Below are 18,594 nucleotides of genomic sequence, written 5' to 3'. Positions count from 1 at the left end.
GATGTTCTCTTGGGGTTTCAACATACTAATCACTAGAATTTGCAGCTGTATTTTACAGCCACTTTGACAGTGATTTGGCTTAATTAGGTTTCATATAATAGGACCAGATACATTTTCTTCGACAAAGTAGCTGCACAAACCATGATTTTGTCTTCTTCTGGGGGAATAACAGCCAGTCCGATTAAATGGGCATGCCAATAAGGTCACTGTCAAGTCACTGTTGACTTACAGGACCGATTACTCTGCACGTCCCGATAAGAATACAAAAGGATAATATTTTTTGGACTGACACACTAAATAAGAGTAATAACTCCCCTGAGCTCACCAAATAAGTTTAAGTTTTATCTTTGTTCCCTTTTGCGCTGTCAGAACAAAACAGAACTGAAGCTTAACAGAGATAAATGGAAGAGCAAAAACATTAGAAATATCCTCAAGAAAGGTTTCAGAAAATTTTAGCAGACCGTTGGGGACTACGAATCTAATCCTTAAGCAAACTTGAACGCACTGAGTATAACATATTTTTTTAGCAAAGCTGAGGCTATACATTTTGTCAGCTAAACAAGATAAGGCTGAAGCCTCTGCTAAAGTTTTGAAAGTCAGCGTGAAGCAAAAAGGTTTTACATTTTTTTGCCCTTCTTTATAATGTTGCAATAAATTACATCAACAGGCCTGGCCTCACTGAGGTATGTTACCTCATCTTGCTAGTGAAACATCACAGTCTCGTCTCTTGTCCCCATAGATTCAATATCGCTCCTCAGATGACTTCACTCAAGACAGAAATTGACTCTTGAACAATCTCTACTGTTCTTTCACGTCATCAGTTCTGTGTCTGCTGTGCAGGTACATTTGTGAGTTTTTATCAACCGTGCTCTGGCAGAATGTCAGACATATCTGCTTCTACAGCATAAACAACTTTGAAATTAAGGTGAACTGTAATCAGAATTCACTTTTACATACACGCAATTAATCATTTTATAGTTTTGTAGCCTTCCGGTCACTTATTTAAAACTTATTCGGAATAGTTCTGTCTCAGTTTTCAACATAACAAAAGGAAGCAATAATGAAAACTATTAAAGTAGCGGGATAATTTTTCTTCGATCAATTTCCGAGCTATGGTATTCCACTATAATGGCACAACATGCCACCTAGTTGCCATGCTATGACATACATTGTCTTTGACATAAAAAAAACCTTCAGCATCCAATATATTCCTGCTGTTTCCATTTTTTTCCAGCCTAGTGACAGAGCAGTTGTGCTTTCAAAGATATACTGTGAGCTGTGAGCTCTGGGCTGCATTCATTTGAGGACAGGGCTTGTGGAAATAGGAAACACACAAAAGGCTTCACATTAAATCTGATTGTTCCTTGCCAATATGAGACATGGCGACCACTGACTGAGCTCAGTGTGGAAAATGAGGTCTGATTGCACAGCGTGAACATCCTTCCTAAATGTCACTGTTTTGTTGTCTATATGTATGCCCTAATGCTTCTGTCTAGACATGAGTCAGAGCGTTACTGTGTATGCAGGACATGAGCAGCAAGATCAGTATACCTGGCAACATCGCACGTCCTGGTGACCGAATTTTTGAATGAAATGGCACTTGCTGCATAAAACCTCAAATCAAAGGAGAGAGATTCTTGGCCTGATTTCAGCGGTGCTACAGTGGGGAATCAGAAAAAGCAAACCTCCACTTATGGGGAAAAGAAGAAGAGCTATTTGAATATGTGTAAAAAATCTAGCAAAGCTGCAGAAAACCCTCTCTCTTTGGCGCTTTCTCTACCAACTGGGACAGAGTAAAACATTCATGCGATCACAAATGCGGTCAGAGGAGGTGCTTGGAATCTACTCAAGAGCTTCTCCTGAGGCTTACACTACAATTCCCTCGCAATTAACTGTTGCTTTAACTAAGGCTCAAATAATCCAAACTATAAAAAGCTGAATAACTATTTTATTTGTCTTTGGGAAAAGCAATGTTTGCTTGTACAGTAAAAACAAATCCACCCACGTGGCCATTCTCAGTGGTGGTGAGTTGTGAATGTAACACGGACAGTGATTAGTTCCCACAGAAGTGAATCAAAGCTTTCCAGCTTCTTTCTTTATTCAGGCAATGTTGACGTTTTTCACTGATAAATGTGACTCATGTATGCCATTGTGTTGTATTGTATAAAGACAAAACCCACTTAGAGCTGCACCTGCCAATTGTTTTCTCTATCAATTTCTCTATTTTGTCTCTATTTCGTATTTTGAAAAATGTATTTAGAAAGTGTCTGAAAATAGTGAAAAATGGAAATCACAGTTTCCCTAATGCCAAGTTGACATAATTAAGATAGAAGATCAAGATAACCAGCAAATAGAATTGCAGAGTAATTTTTTGTTGAGGAATAGAAGGAATCGAGAGACATTTTTGGAAATATATGTACAATAACACTGAAGCTGAACTAGCTATATATATATATATATATATGGATAAAACAAACAACATCTAAATCAACAAAATACAATGTATTTGTGATATTGAGTTTGCTGGTAGGTGGATCAACCTTCTGGGTAGTCAGGCCAGCTAAGTGAAGGTAACTGTTCCCTGGCTATATCGATGTATCCCTGCTATTTTTTTTGTAGCATAACTTCAACCTCCTTCCTATGTCTTTCCATGTTGCCCTCCACGGGATGCTTTGGTGTGTACTAGCGAGCAGGTAGACCGACAAGAAAGTAGACAGGAACGAGGGATGAGAAAATCAAAGTGGAAGACAGTTAATGAAACCGTGACCTTCAGGTCATCTGTGCTGGTTGCGCCAGAGATTTATTATTGGGCTTTGGCATCACTTAACCCACCACGATCACAAGGCCAAGTAACCTCGGAGGAATAGATGCAGGATGTATGAAGGCACACACACACACACACGCAGACACACACACACACACACACACACACACACACACACACACACACACACACACACACACACACACACATACACACACACACACACACACACACACACGTCCACTTTTGAGAAAGGCTATTCTTAACAGGGCAGCACAGGTCCCACTAAGAGGCTGCTGGGCCTATAAATGCCTCCCATACAACCCATGACCTTTTTAGACTCTTGCTCCTGAATTTCAATCAGGTGAGTTCCATCCGCTCTCGTCATCAATCACCTCCTCTCCTTCGCTGCCCTCTTTGATGAATCGATTCAATCAATTATATGGATTGATAAAAAGATTGATGTACTAAATAAATTATGTGTACTATTTTCAAAGAACTTGATTTAACCTTGCCTTAGACTAAGCTCGGCCACTATGTAATATTTGATTCTAGTGTGAGCATGAAACTTCAAAAGCATCGCCGTATGTTGCTACGATAAATTCTAAATACCGTAACAACACACCAATGCAAGCACAGACATACATTTCAATATAGCATTCTGTATGTGCTGACTTGGACTATGTGCTTCCATTGTATTCACAGTGCAGCTTCTCTATAGCAATCGGTCTCTCCACTGCATTGTATAAATGGCTTTACCTGGCTGAGCTGAATTCAGAGCACATCCACACAAGGCCACACCCTCTCCTCTCTTCTTAAAGCTCGACTAAGAGTGTAATCTTCTGGGGCTTACTGTATTTACCCTTTGCAACACAGAAAATGCTCACTTTAAAGCCAGGGACTTTAAGTTGCCTCACAGCATTGTTTATGCACATATTGAGCTCATCAAAGAGCAAAGAGCTGTCAAAAATGTTCCCACCAATGTACATCAGGTATACATACAGCTGTGAAAGAAACCATTGCCAGCGAAGCCAGAGCAATGCACAGAGACAGAGCAGAAATCGCAGAGGTTGTGTGCAAATGCCCCCACAAGCAAACACGAGCAGCTTGTGAATGCCAGCTCAAATTTGCTCATCACATTGCTTCAAAAACGTGTTTATAATGCTTGCTGTGGGGTGATGGTAATTCAGTTTGGCAGCCAGACATACAAATAATCATTAGGAATTTGTTCTAGTAAAAAAAAAATCTGAAACAAATGATGAGTAGGCCCTGATTGGCTGTGTTTGGCTGCGTATACTTTTATTGAGAAAGCAGATGCACACACACCTACACACACACACACACACACACACACACACACACACACACACACACACACACACACACACACACACACACACACATACATGAAACAGAGCGTTGCCGAACTGCCAGGAGATGTACATTTCTAGTAACTGTACTATCCCAGAAGTATTGCTCTTTCTAATACAGGCACACTGTTTTATTAATGAGGCACACTACTGTTCATTCGGAATTGCACATTAGGCTCCACTGCATCCCTTCAGTATGAGTTGTTAAACCCAATGTGTGTTAAACAGCATATGAAGGAGACTCATGGTTATTAATGTGTGGCGATATTCCAGGAACCAAATGAGACAAACATGCAGAGTGCACACACATAACCAGCCCACGCACAAAAACTCAATTTCCCAGTGGCCTCATTCCCTCTCAGCTGCTCAGCAGTGACATTTAAATAAGCATCCGATTAACAATCCCTGCTAAAGTGGTTGATCAAGCTAGTGAATGGCTGTCATTAATCAAACCAGACACAGCTGTGGATGGGGTTGGAAAGACAGACAGATGAAGAGGTAGAGAGAAAAGGAAAGGTTTTTCAATTTGATTACTTTCATCCCTTTCAATCACAGCTAAAGCACAATTTTGGCATAGGTCATTGTCTCAGCCATATTTCCACAGTATTGAGTGCGCGTCTGCTGTTTTCATTCTCGCAAGTCACCCAGCTTTCAACTCCCAAAACAAACATACATGTTACATACTGGACTATTCAAAACCACTGCCTGAGCAAACAAAAGGCTATTGTGAAAAAAACCTTTTTGATCAAGTGGCGCTGCAAAGATTAGCGTTATAGCTAATACCCACTCGACAGGGCTTTGTTGACCCTGCGGATGACAACCCGACTACACAGACCAGTAGCTGTGAAAAGAGGAGGCCACAGGATCTGCCGGGGACTGATATGATTCACCACACCCTGGGTGTCATGGCCAGTGAGCTGGGTCTGTGCCCCGAACAGCGATTAGCAGCGGTGTGCACCCAACGCCACGCCACGAGCAACCCCAGTTACACACCAACGACCCTGCAAAGAACTGTACTAAAAAGCCTGCAGAGGAAAAGTAAAAGAGTGTGTTTCGTGCTTATGGTGCACAAAAGTGACGTGAATAACAATTTTGCTGTTGTTTATTCAGGCAAACTAAACTCTGCTTCACATCCAAACAGGCATTAATACAGCCTGCCCTTGACCTGTTTTTTTAACCGCCACTAAAACTATCATACATCGAACGCAAAATATGATGCGTGACTCAGTGACAGGAGCTTGTAGCTGGGAAATCTCAGTGTAAAAAAGCTGATGAGTAACCCTGACCTTTATCTCAGCCATCAATGGCTCAATTGCCCTTGAGCAAGGCACTTAACCCTGATACTGTATGTCCCAGTGGAAGTGTACAGATGGTATCAGTTTAAAAATAAGAAATCATCTGTCGAAGCTTGGAGGACGAATTGTCACAGCACTTCAGATAGATTACAAGAAGTGAGCGATCTCTGCCCTTGTGTGTGAACTAATGAGTCATGCAATACATTATTGATCTCCATAAAGGAAGCAGCTGTAGGACAGATAGGGTTACAGTGTCTTCAAGGCCGGGCACACATGTAACACTCAGACTCATCTGGTTTATCTCAAACCTCTAAACTAGCGGTTGCCAAACTGTTTTTCCTGATATATCCACACGACCCTGTCAGATTAACTAAAGTACCACTTCATCAACACCAAAAGTATTTATTTAATAAAAAGGACTACAGTTACACAATTGTTTCTTACAATTGAACATTCAGTGTTCAGTTCAGTTCAATCATGTTTGCATTGGTACTAATATAACAGAGGGACATTAGCTATAAATATTTTATTTAACCTTTTAGTTGTTTAACTATTCATCCATTACTTTTAGAGTATACACAACATACAGCATACATACGATCAGCCATCACTTGGTGATAGATATTCTTTGCTCGTTGTTTTTTTCAGTGTGCATGGCAAGGTCAAGTCATAAAAGGTGTCTACATTTAAATTCTAAAGCTCAAGATAAGTTTTAACAAAGTGAGTTTTCAACGTATTATTGGGAAAATTACACTGGTTCATCCAGACACTTAATATAACATTTAATGAATGAACTGTTTCATGAAAACTACTTTCAGAGCTTACTGACAGATATTAATAGGATATCCATTCACTGCCTGGAGAGATGTTTTCCAAATTGATAACAAATATGTATATCCATAATATTTCACTGATATTTTGTGTTTGTGTTAAATCATTTGAAATTGGTTTTCTTCTCTTTTTATTGTTTGTATTCAGAGTTTTTAAACTGCATTTGTTCTCATGCATTAACTCCGATGGTTATGCATAATAAATAAAGACAAACTGGGTGCATTAATATTTAACAAATATATATATGATGTTTAGAACGACAACCTCTTTTAGGGGGGTATAGTTATACATTAGGAATACATGTCTGTACATGTATTACCATGTGTAAAATATATTGTACATGGGAAACATACGTACAAGAACAAACCTTGATCTACTATTTGTTGTGTTTATGCAACTAGACTATTCTTTTTGTAATTGTGGAGACCATACGATTTATGTATTACATATGTGGTTTTAATTACATATATATAAAAAGCGCGACTACATGTTCATTCAGCCATTCACACCCACACTGATGGCAGGGGCTACCATGCAATTGCCACCTGCCCATCAGGACTAACTAACATTCACACACCGCAGGAACAGCCTTGGGAGCAATTTGGGGTTAAGTTTGCCCAAGAACACATTGACAATCAATACCGGAGCCGGAGATCAAACTGCCGATCCTCTGATTGAAAGACGACCGGCTCTAAAACAGTGAGCCACAATCGCCAATCGATTGATTGATTAGAGCGGGTCAGTGGTAGAGCGTATCCATCAATCAATCAATCAACCAATAGATTCTGATATCTTTCTTTCTTTCTTTCTTTCTTTCTTTCTTTCTATCTATCTATCTATCTATCTTTCTATCTATCTATCTATCTATCTATCACTATCTCTCTCTCTCTATGGTATTCCACTATATGTATGTTCACTGCTATGACGTACCATTGCTATGAAATGACATTTCCATAGATGCACAATTGCAGTAATATATTTCTATATATTACATTCTAAAAAACTATGTGCCGTTATGTTTTTAATTGGGTGCTTTGCTCATTTACTGCCTTAATTAGTTTTGATGTCATTGACTGAAATGTCACTCTTGTCTCCAGCCCATTGAGCATATTGGTGTTGTAGGAGAAAACCTCTTGTTTGTTAATTAATCTGCTCGTTTGTCCATGAATCCATTTCTCTGTCCTCACATCTCCCTCTAGTTTTTTCCTGTAACATTGACTGCTGGAGCTTGGTACATACTGCAGTTGCCAATACACTCACAGTGTATATGCCGTACTGAATAAAAGTGTCCATCAAGCTTTTGGCTTGACGAGGACAGCAGGGAATCTAGTTTCTGGGATGGAGTTTAACTTCATCTTACACCTTCATCCACAGTGATTGATTTATGAAATCTGTTCATGGCTGTAGTGATGTGTGTGTGTGTGTGTGTGTGTGTGTGTGTGTGTGTGTGTGTGTGTGTGTGTGTGTGTGGTAGAGCATTGGTATACTGCAATGCTCTACCAATGGTGCAGTGGTGCAGCAGGTGTCTCAGCAGGTGGGCATGCTGCAGGACTCAACTCTCTTACTGTTGGGTAGTATTATTTGTGACAGTGAATTAACAGGACGATGATACGTTTTGTTTGGAGTAGCTTAATTCTCCATAACTGTAGTTTTAACAGACCAAAACAGAGAGGAATGACCAGCTTGCTTGATCAGTGATCTTTAACTATCAGCAGATGTTCTGGAAACAGTTATGGACAGTCAGACACTGTTATAAATTACATTAAACACTTGTGAAAACCTGTAGTTAAGCGGATGCTGGGATAGCATTATTAGCTCATGTTCCATCTGGGGATCCTTTTTCCTCAAGCTTGTCACCGCTGTGTTGTGACAAGCTTTTATTTTGATAAAATGTAATAATGTGTTTTGCTGCGTTGGCTTCATATTTGTAGCTGTACATCTAAAGGATTTACTAGCTACTAGTGCTAGTGTTTTATATCGCTCCACAAAGCTTGCAGGTTATGAAACAACAACAAGGGAAGGGACTTTTGTTGCTTGTAGTTAACTGAAAGCGCTTCACCGCACCAAGGGTGGTACGACCATTATGCTGCGTTCACACCAAACACCAAACATCTACTCGCGCATCAAATTCACAACGTGTTTGGTGTAAACGCAGCATTACCCAAAATGAAGCACTGCCTTAAAAGGTTTAACTTAGGGAACCAAAATATCTGCTTTAAAAAAGGGGGTTAAAGAGGTGATGTCACACTTCATATAATTGATTATTATATAAAAGTATGTTAACATGTCTTAAGGGAGTATTTTTCATGAAAAAGCAACAACAAAGAAAAAGCCTAAGAAATTAAGTGATGTCACTCAAGTCAGCATTGGTTGGGTCTGAAGAATACAAGTTTACAAATGGAGGTCTGGGGGTGTGGAGCTCTCCAGACCTTTTGCAGCCCGCTCCTCATCTTTGCGCCGGGCTAGAGGCTCGAGGCAACATTAGTAGCTAGTATAACACACCCAAATGTCCAGCAGGTAAAATGCATTGTGGGTAATGGGGTCACCAGACTTTGACGAGAAAGAAAAATATGTCAAGAAAAGACAATATCTATGGTTTTGCTGCATTTTTTGTTACACTGTTATTTTCAAACTGCCTATTGTGAGTTCGGCCACATTGTAGGAGCGTAGTGCTAAATTGGTGAAAGACTGTTTTAATGCCACCTCTGGGATACTGTAAATGCAGCAACATCTGATTGCAAGCCAATTTCCCTGAATGACTGTGCAGCTTTGTCAATGCAGAGTGCACATTTTGTTTCGATTGTTTATCTGTAATTCTGGGGCAGGAACCAATTCCTGATGGAGAATTTAGCTGTCCCTAGGCATCACAGGTGTTTCTATCTAAGTGACGCCCCAATGACAGACACATTCCATCCAGGTTCCATTTTGGACAACCATGCAATAAATCAACACAACATCACCAGTATGCCACTCATTACTGCACACAGAATGTCTAAGAGGCAGAGAGAGAGAAAGAGAGAGAGAGAGAGAGAGAGAGAGAGAGAGGGAGAGAGAGAGACAGAGAGAGAGAAAGCGAGAGAGAGCGAGAGAGACAATGACATAAAGGGACAGAGCGAAGACAGTTCTGCTGATCTGCAAAGAATGCACCCCCAAGAAAGGTAATTTGAGAGTCTGATTGCTTTTTGAGATAGTGCTTCATTTTGCTGTCATGGAATTATGAGAGGTACAGACTCCTGTTTCAATTTTCACTGCCGCTCTGCATCTGTTCCAGAGGACCCAGGGGGGAATCAATGGCTCACAGACCTTTCTATGCCAACAACTGGCTACAATTTGACCCAGTGGGATGCTAAACCGGAGCCAAACGCACTTTAGCTAGTGGCCAAGGCAAACACATGTGGATATAAATGAGCAATGCGGAACAAATTGCTTGCTACATTAGCGCAGAAACAGTTATGGTTACGTTGTTTAAGATTAGAAATAATGTGATTTAAAGGGGAATTTGTGTGTGGAACATTAGCCTGTAAAAAGCATGAATCAGTGAGCAGAGCAAAAATAAAGGAGAGTGTGGGTAGAGGCATTTAAATCTGTGGTTGGGGAGAGATGGAAAGACTGGCAGAGAGAGATTATGAGGGAGAGAGAGAGATTAAGAAACAGGGAGAACGAGGCAGTTTGAGACTTTGGCCTCAAAACTCCACGGTTTCTTTCCCCTTCACATCACCAAATTGAACTGACAAATTGTTGAAAAGAACCGTAAAAAGGCTTTACAGCTGCATTAAGAATATTACACCCACAGTGCAGCTGTGTCGCACAAGAGCTCTAAAGGAAACTGGTCATTAGACCAGAGGCAGAGTGAGCTATAAAACCTACAGTTCTTGTAACAATCACAACTGTCAGCCGTGCTGGAGACATTTCCATCATTCATGTTCCATTTGAGAACATAATCCCCACAACACATTGGGCTACAACAACAGCTACTTCTAACATCTGATTCTGGCAAGGCTGCAGTATGCAGTGCAGTTCACTACTGTAGTGCACAAGCGGGGTATTTACAGAGTAACACAGTGAAGAGTAATCTAAGAGAGATTTTGAACAATGAGCACTTGAGAACTTGAGAACATAGCAAATTCTGCTCTTTTTGTATAATAATGAATAATTAAATGAGACAGTGGCTGTTAAAATCTGATTTTGTTTCCACTTTTAATGAGTGTGTTTCTATAAATATATTGCACCAGTGGTGAATAAAACCATGTATATTCTAAAGTAATCATTGACACCTCCAGCAGCAGCAGCAGATTCCACTTTAATACATCGTTTTCTACAGTCAATTATAACATTTAAACTGGAATTTCACCAATTCAGACTCAGTATAGGGAGTACTCCTCGTCTTGTGAAAACAGTTTATGTCCTATGACCTCTTGTTGTATATCACATTACAACAAAGCTAACATTGTGTGTGCAGCTTGCACCCTGCTGTTAACATTTCATAGTTTAGTTTGAACGCACCAACATGCACACATATGCACGCATACACAAACACACACTCATACACAGCTCGACAGGCACATTTTCTTTCTTTTTGTTGTTGATTATGTATTGTTTTTGTTGTTATTATATATCCTATCTTGGAAAATACTTTGTCAACAATATTACATAGTCATATATTATGTATATTAATTTATTGTGTTCCCTATAACATTGAGACATTTAAATATTGTATAGGTGGAGGCTCCAAATAAGCCCAGTGGGCTTTCTGCCTCTGCCCGCACTGTGATATTATTTATCTCTGTTATGTTTCTGTATTGGCTGTATTTAGTACGCAAACTAAACTAAACTAAAATACACTTAAAAGGCCGACATGATATAATATTAGCCTCCCTTTGGCTTCCTCCTACCAGATTAGATGTTAAGCTGTTAAGACCTTTTTCCCTGAGAAACTCCTTTTGATGGTTCATAACTAATAACAACCAAACGTTCTTCACACGTGTCAGCAAGCCGCTGCTTTCAGTTGACACCAAGGAGGTGCAGCTTCTTTTAACGCCCCGGCGCTGACCTCTCTGACCACACCAACACTGCAGGTAACCAGGCCAAGTGAGCACTTCATGGGATAAGATGAAGTGGAGCTGCTAGACCCTGACATGCACCAACCCACAAGCTTCGATCTCCTGTCCGCTTTACTTTGACCAGTCTGTTGGGATACATAAGCTATTCAATTGGCTGATTCAGAATGGAAATATTCAGTGTGGTGGGCTACCTGTGTTAGATCTGACTGAGTCTCTCACCACTGAGCCCAGAGGATAATCCATGCAGCGCTGGTGTCTTTTCAACCAGTATTGGAAACAGCAGCTGTATGGGGACACATGAGGCCATTTTTGACCCTCTTGTTATTCCACATTTGAGTAAACTCAACTGGGTTGAGTTTCTCTTTTCCTGTATGTGCAGTGTTTTTACATAATTGTTTGTTCATGACAATAAAAGTAGGTTTGATCAGTTTGAATTGGATTTGTTGGATTCATCTCCTCCCTTCCAAATCATAAGCTCATACTAAAAGTAATCTACTGTACTCATTGTTCCATGGGCCATTGTCTTTTCCAAACTCTGTCCTGCTCTTGCCCTCACCGACTTTGTCCATGCAGAATATTTACAAAAACACTTTCCTGCTAAATTTAGCCAACCAATCCTGATTGTCCATTAAGGCCGTAACAGGCAGAACATATTTACGCCAGTCAGCAAATTATTCTTGGCGAGACTGTTCGACAGAGTGACTGGCAGCAAACTGCCAAATCTGGCTTCACGCCAACTGGAACGCTCATTTCATTGGGTGTTATTTGGAGAAAAAGAAAATTCATTTTGTGATCAAATATTTTGTCAATTCTCCCAAAATGTCACAATAAATAAGAAATCGCATGAAATTGCCAGGTAAGTAATCCCCCAGAGTGATTACACATCATGACGGCAAATAGCATATTTTCCAGTCATGGACATTATATCCAAATAAGTAAATGCAATCAACAGAGAAATAAAGAGGGAGGGATGCTGAAGAAGGGCAGGGTGGTACTGTAGTCACATAACAATTACATTTCTATCTACACACTGAAAACTGCATTTACACTGGCAACCTCAGGTTTTACTGTTCCAAACAACTCCCAGCAGAGCAGACTAGAGGGTAATAGAGGGTGACCGCAGTGTTGGACTTCATTTTACCAACAATTTGAAAAAAAGGAAACAGCTGAAATGCTTTAACACTGAATTTAAATGGGAATGGGTTTAGAAACCGACACCCGTAAGTATTTTTTAAATAATTTGAACCTTGTATTTAATTCCTTTAAATGGGTTTTACTAGTATTGATAGTTTGACAAAAATACTTTTTTGTGCAAAAAAAAGTAAGAAACTTTCTTGTTTCACCTTACCTTACACAGCCTTTGCACCTGTAGGCACCAGCAACGATTCCTCATATCATCGATTTACTTGAGATAAATAATGAATGGCTCAATATCCGCAAGAGCCAATTCACATAACACAGAAACTATAGAATGTAGAAGCAACTGCAGAAGTCCCACATTTGGCATGCTTCATCCTGCAGATGCTTCTCAAGGAAATGAAACAAAGCGAGAAACATCTTCAACCACAGCTGCTACCGTGTGTAAAAAAAGCTGAGTAGAGCACTTCCTACATGGACTCACAGCGGAAGAGAGCAGGTCAGAATGTTTGAGTATCAATCCCTCTTTCACACTGATATATGTCTAAAAGCTCAGCACTTCTGTACTTTTACACTGCTGGTTACTCTGCTTTCATCTAAGACTGCAATCTGACTTATTAATGGCACTGGGAGCCAATAATCAATAAAAGATATCTGCACTTCAAAGTCAGTGCCTACATATATGTATGTAAACATACAGTGTCATGACAAATACACATTTTCATTTATTTGTGCAAGGAGTGAATGTGTGTTTAATTTGTTTTAAAGGTTAGCAAGTCCTAGAAAACATCAATTTATATTAATTTGCACCACACGTTGGAGAGGTATGGACAGCACATCCAGTTAACATTGACACAAACATTTAATCTCTCAAAGGAATACTTTGACCTTTTGGGATATATGTCCGTTAAATAAGAAACTATAGCCAGCAGCGTGTTAGCTTAGCAAAGCCTAAGGACAGCATGAAAACAGGTTGAAACAGCTATCATGAAACCAGCCAAGCAGAACCTCTAAAACTCATTTACCCCCTCACATCTTGTTTGCTTAATCAGTCCAACAGCTACAAACAGCATGTTGCAGTGTTATGCTGGGAGGAGGATTGTGTTACTTCTAGACAGAGCCAGGCACGCAGGTTTTCCTTCGCTTCCAGACGTTATGCTAAGCTAAGCTAAACAGCTTCTGGCGGTACCTTTATATTTACTGTACAGACAAGAATGTCCAACTGTTCCTTTAAATCAACACCCTCACAAGAGAATAGATTTCAGATGTATTCACGACGACAAAACAAAATGTTAAATCCATCCACTTTCTCTCACAGACACAAATAGGCTTCCACACATAAATCTACCTCCACTCACTGCAGTGACACCTGATTAAGTCCCTGTTGGCACAGCAACAAATATCAGCATGCACATTGAGCAAGTGATGAACTATCAACTGAAATCCACCCACACCGCTGTGTCCGTCTTTTGCAGTCTCATCAAGCTATAAGAGAAAGTTGCTTCACTGTCACAATACATTTCAGCACACCCTTATCTGACAGACTGATTTCATTGAGAGGATGGTGACGTATGAGGTTGTTATGGTGTTGCTATCAATCATATTGTGTCTAAGAGCTCCCAGAAGCAGATGTCAAGCAGGAACCTCCCGTATTTTTTATGTTTGCATGTATGCGTACATTCATTGGTACCCACACTGCATGTTTATGACATGTGCATGAACGCTTCAATTTTGTCGTACTGCTTGCTGTCAAGGCTTTTATAACTGTTCTGACATGCTCCCTTTTGGACACATCTTCGGTGACAGGCTCGTCATTTCAGTCAGCGAAGGCCATTGAAATGCCATCTAATAAGATTTGACCCCTGCCAGAGTCCACACTGTAACTGCTGATGGACAATCACATCCAGATCTGTTCAGTGTTGCCTGTCTGACAATCGTACAAAGAAAAAACATGTCAAGCAGTGTCACCTTTCAATTCTTCAGAAGTGAGCATTGTTGGTGTTAGCTACAGCTACAATGCAGGGGTTTAAAGTTGTGTGTCTTCATAAATACTTGTAAAGGCTTATTAAGATGCACTGTGCTGTTGACCCTACACTCTGACCTCCATGATGAGGAGGAAACATAATAAAACCTTATTGGAATAAGTCAGTGAGCAATGCATTAAAATGTATTCTACAATCCTCAACGAAATGCAAGAGCAATGGATTTCTCTTGCTATAGTGTTCTGGTGTTATCGTTTGAAGATAACAATTTAATCCATGCTAGCAATCGGCACGCCACTATGCTCCAGATTAAGAAATCTCAACAACGGTTGCCCAAGGCTGGCTTGCCTATATGGCATATCTATGCTGATCGTCTGACTTTGTCTCTAGTGTCCATCAGTGAAAAGTTTACTATTGAATGGATTGGTATGCAATTAAGTATGCACATTTATGGCCCCCTCAAGATAAATTGTAATTCATTTTGTCATCCTTTTACTTTACATGCAACACAATCTTCTATTACTTCCTCAAATGTTTTTCCCCAATAGATATCTGCTAAACTATCGACTTAATCATTAGCTTCAGCTTTATTTACTTGCAAATTCATGCTACCCTGCTCAAGAAAGATGGTGAACATGGTAAACATGTCCTGCTGAACATTAGCATTACACTTTTGAACCACATATAAATGTAAAGCATGTTGTTCCTGAAAACCTGGATAACACGCCAGTTTCTGTGGGCCTCCAGTGATAGCATTTGTTGAAATATTCACTCTAATCTTGACTGTGACTTTAGGAAGTATCCAGTGGCACTGTCCCCTTCCATTAATATCTTGAATTGATGCAGGAGCCCAACAGTAAAGCTGAATCTATAATCAGTAAGAACCAATGGGCTCACTGTGATACTGCCCTTGAGGGCTAATCTATATGTGTCCCTAGTGCTTTGGATGTCCATGAAATGTGTTCAAGCCTGCGCACTTGGAGGAATCAGAGGCGTGAGAGAAAGGGGGAAACGTCTAATAACTGATTTGTTGCTCTCTGTCTCTTTTGGACCTCATTCATATCCTGTTTCTTTCCTTTTTCATCCACCCTTTCTTCAGCATCCATCGAGTTTCAATTCTTTTGCAAGCCACTGCAATCAATTCCCGCCTCCTCACTGGAACGTCTGCTTCTTTCATGGATAAAAGGAGAAAAACAGTTGAAGCTGCAATCAATAGAGTCATCTCTTTTTACATTTGTTTTAAGATTGCAGAGTGTCTACTAGCCTGTACTGTGTATAAGACAGAAGAAAAAAAAATGATGGGCTCAAGACTATCTTGTTGTTTACACGTTTTAGATTTCTTTCAAGTCGCTATCATCCCAAGCAGCACCAACTACTTATGTATCATCCATACTATGCAGTGAAGGTTTGGTTGATTTTATACTGGAAAACAATGAAAAAAAAGAACATAATACTCCTCCCCAGATCCTTTCTCCAGGCTCTGCGTACGTCTAGTTTTTGATGGCTTTGCCCTCTATCAGCACCTGCAGTACACTGCTACAATATTTTAGCAATGCTCTTCAGGGAGCTCTTGGCACACTTTGTATCTTGAAACCTAACTTGTGATGGTGTTGACAGGGCAGCTCCGTTTTCTTTAATACATTAGGATGAAAAGAGCCGTACCTGACCTCTGACAGGACTGGGCAGAATTTTGTAATAAAAAAGTCCTTCTCTTTATGTATATGTATATGTGTGTGCGCGCGCGTGTGTGTGCGAGCGTGTGTGTATGTGTGTGTTGAGAGAGGAGCTGTCAACCTGCCAGCCCCTCTCTCTCTCTTGTCCTGTCAAACTCTCCCCGCATGTACTTTCTATCTCATGGTGCAGAACAGAAAGGGGTTGGGAAAGCTTTTCTTTCCCTCCCTCTCCTTCATCTTCCAGCCTCTGACCATCATTCTTGGGTCGGAAACGCCAAACAGGTCGTCACTGAACCATTGCATGATATACTGTCAACTTTTCCACCCATCAAATCGAGTGTGTGACATAAGCTTTGTCTTGGTGACTGTTTAACATCCAAGCCCTATATCCTGGAGTTCATGTGTTTGACATAAAGAGTTCCAGTGCGTGCTGTCTGTGGTCTCTGTGCTCCTCTGTCATTGTGAGGGTGTACGGTCACTAGCCTTGGACTCATGAGAGTGACGAGAGCCCAGAAACATAGACTCTGGACTCACACCCTGAGGTTTGTAAAGTTTACATAGAAAAAAATATTATTTCTCCTGTGGCCCTTCACAGGCACTCTACGTGGATACATGGATGTGTAAGAATATCTTTCAACTCGAATATTGCAGATCTATTACTGATCATTTAGTTTGCAATTCATATCCAGTGCCTAACAAATGTCTTTTTTTCTATGTTTTCATTGATTTAAGTCTTTTTTATTTAAATCAAATCACTGTCTGCTGTATAGTTAAGATGACATTCAATAAAACTGATTCAAAGCTGGTTTCAAAGCTGGCAGTGAGTAGATTGTAGCAACAACAAGGTTTTAAAATTATCTCCAAAAGACTTAAACTCCTCTGCATTGCCTTCATGTCTGTATGTCCTCATATCACAGTAAGAGCTGACAGATCATGTTTGTTTTTTATTGCAAACTACAGTGTATCACTATCACACACTTTTGTCAAAACCAGATGGCAGCTCAATATGATCTACAACATTATGGTGTGTTGAACCTGTTTTGCACAAGGTTTACAAATAATATAAATTAACTTTAAAAGTATATTCATGATTACTTGCCTATGTGCCTCAAGTTCCCTGCTGTAGTAAGTACTACCTTAGATCAAACAGATGTGCATTATTGCTCCATATGTGTCTCACAGAACAATAAAGTCAGCTATGACATATTGATTAGACAAAGATATGAGCACTTTTTCACTGAAATCAACTTTCATCGCAGTGTAAATTAACTACTTTATGATTTCACATCATCAGCATTATGAGGGCGCATTTAAACGACATTTGCATGACATTAGTGAAGCATCTATGTGTATTTTACAGTACAGGATACACACTGTGGCTTTCAAATGTTTAGTGCATTCATTAGTACCATTGCACAGTATGTTTGAGTATGCATTAAATGCACCCCCAGCTCCCCTTGCCTCTGCAGGGGAGATCAGCAGGAGTTTAAGGTTTCTGCTCCGAGCTTGCTGAAAGCACGCACTAACATGTTGTGCACGTTGCTGGACCTCCACTGGAAAGATCCCGCGGGAAACTATTTGAAGTTAAAATCATTTATAAGCTCCTCCACTGAGAGAGAGACTGATTTTATCATTACTAACACAAGATCTGCAAGTATCTGCCTTCAGTCAGTGCAGATTCTGAGTTTCTGTGACAGGCTCTCCTTCCTGCATGTATGTGTTTAACTGCTGGTATATGTGTGTGTGTGTGTGTGTGTGTGTGTGTGTGTGTGTGTGTGTGTGTGTGTGTGTGTGTGTGTGTGTGTGCGCGTGTGCGTGTGTGCGTGTTTGTGCATCAGTGTGTTCTTGTTTGTGAGGCGACTACAACAGAGCACAAAAAGTGCCAGTTGAGAAAAGCTATTCGGTCATGAACATTTCCTAGCCTAACATTCATAACTTCAAATTAGACTTATTTTCTTCTTATTGTCATTGGAACTTCACATTTGTAAGCAGTCAATGTTTAAAGAAAGAGTTCATCTGAGCTTGGAGGTCACACACAAGTAGAGCTTCACTTAAAGCTAGGGTTGGCAATTGTTGCTGTTGTTACATTTGTTAAAATGTTCGTAACATCCCGATGACAAATAAAATAAATCCAATAATATGACAAAATAAAAGAGAAGACTAATTTGTTATCTCTGGCTGTTGTAAAACCGTAATAAGCCCATTCAATCAGGTAACCTGATCGATCTTTTACCAACTTTCTTGGTACATTTTGCAACTTTTGGAGCTAGCACTGCTAGCTACCTTGATTGAAGAGGTTGGATCATTTAAAACAATCTAGCTCTCGTGCTCTTATTAGTTTCTCAACATTACCAATCCAAGCTTTCACACGTTGATTATTTGTGAAGAGAATTTGATTGTAAAAATGTTGTAAGAAGAAATTATGACATTTTTTTAAAGTTACAGTTAGCTACAATTTGAGTTTGAAGGTGTTAAAATGTCC

The 18,594-nt window shown here is 40.0% G+C and overlaps 1 protein-coding gene across 1 annotated transcript in view; it reads right to left on the bottom strand.

Moving 5' to 3' along the window:
• Nucleotides 1-18,594, bottom strand: part of neto1l (neuropilin (NRP) and tolloid (TLL)-like 1, like) — a gene marked incomplete at both ends in the record, with an annotated part of 58,546 nt that overhangs the window by 18,765 nt on the left and 21,187 nt on the right. The gene's annotated exons all lie outside the window — the stretch shown is intronic.

This window comes from Taurulus bubalis, assembly GCF_910589615.1.
Source record: "Taurulus bubalis genome assembly, chromosome: 18".
NCBI classification, from domain to species: Eukaryota; Metazoa; Chordata; class Actinopteri; order Perciformes; family Cottidae; genus Taurulus; species Taurulus bubalis.
The sequence above is the reverse complement of the archived record's forward strand: the minus strand, read 5'-3'. Positions and strand labels throughout refer to the sequence as shown.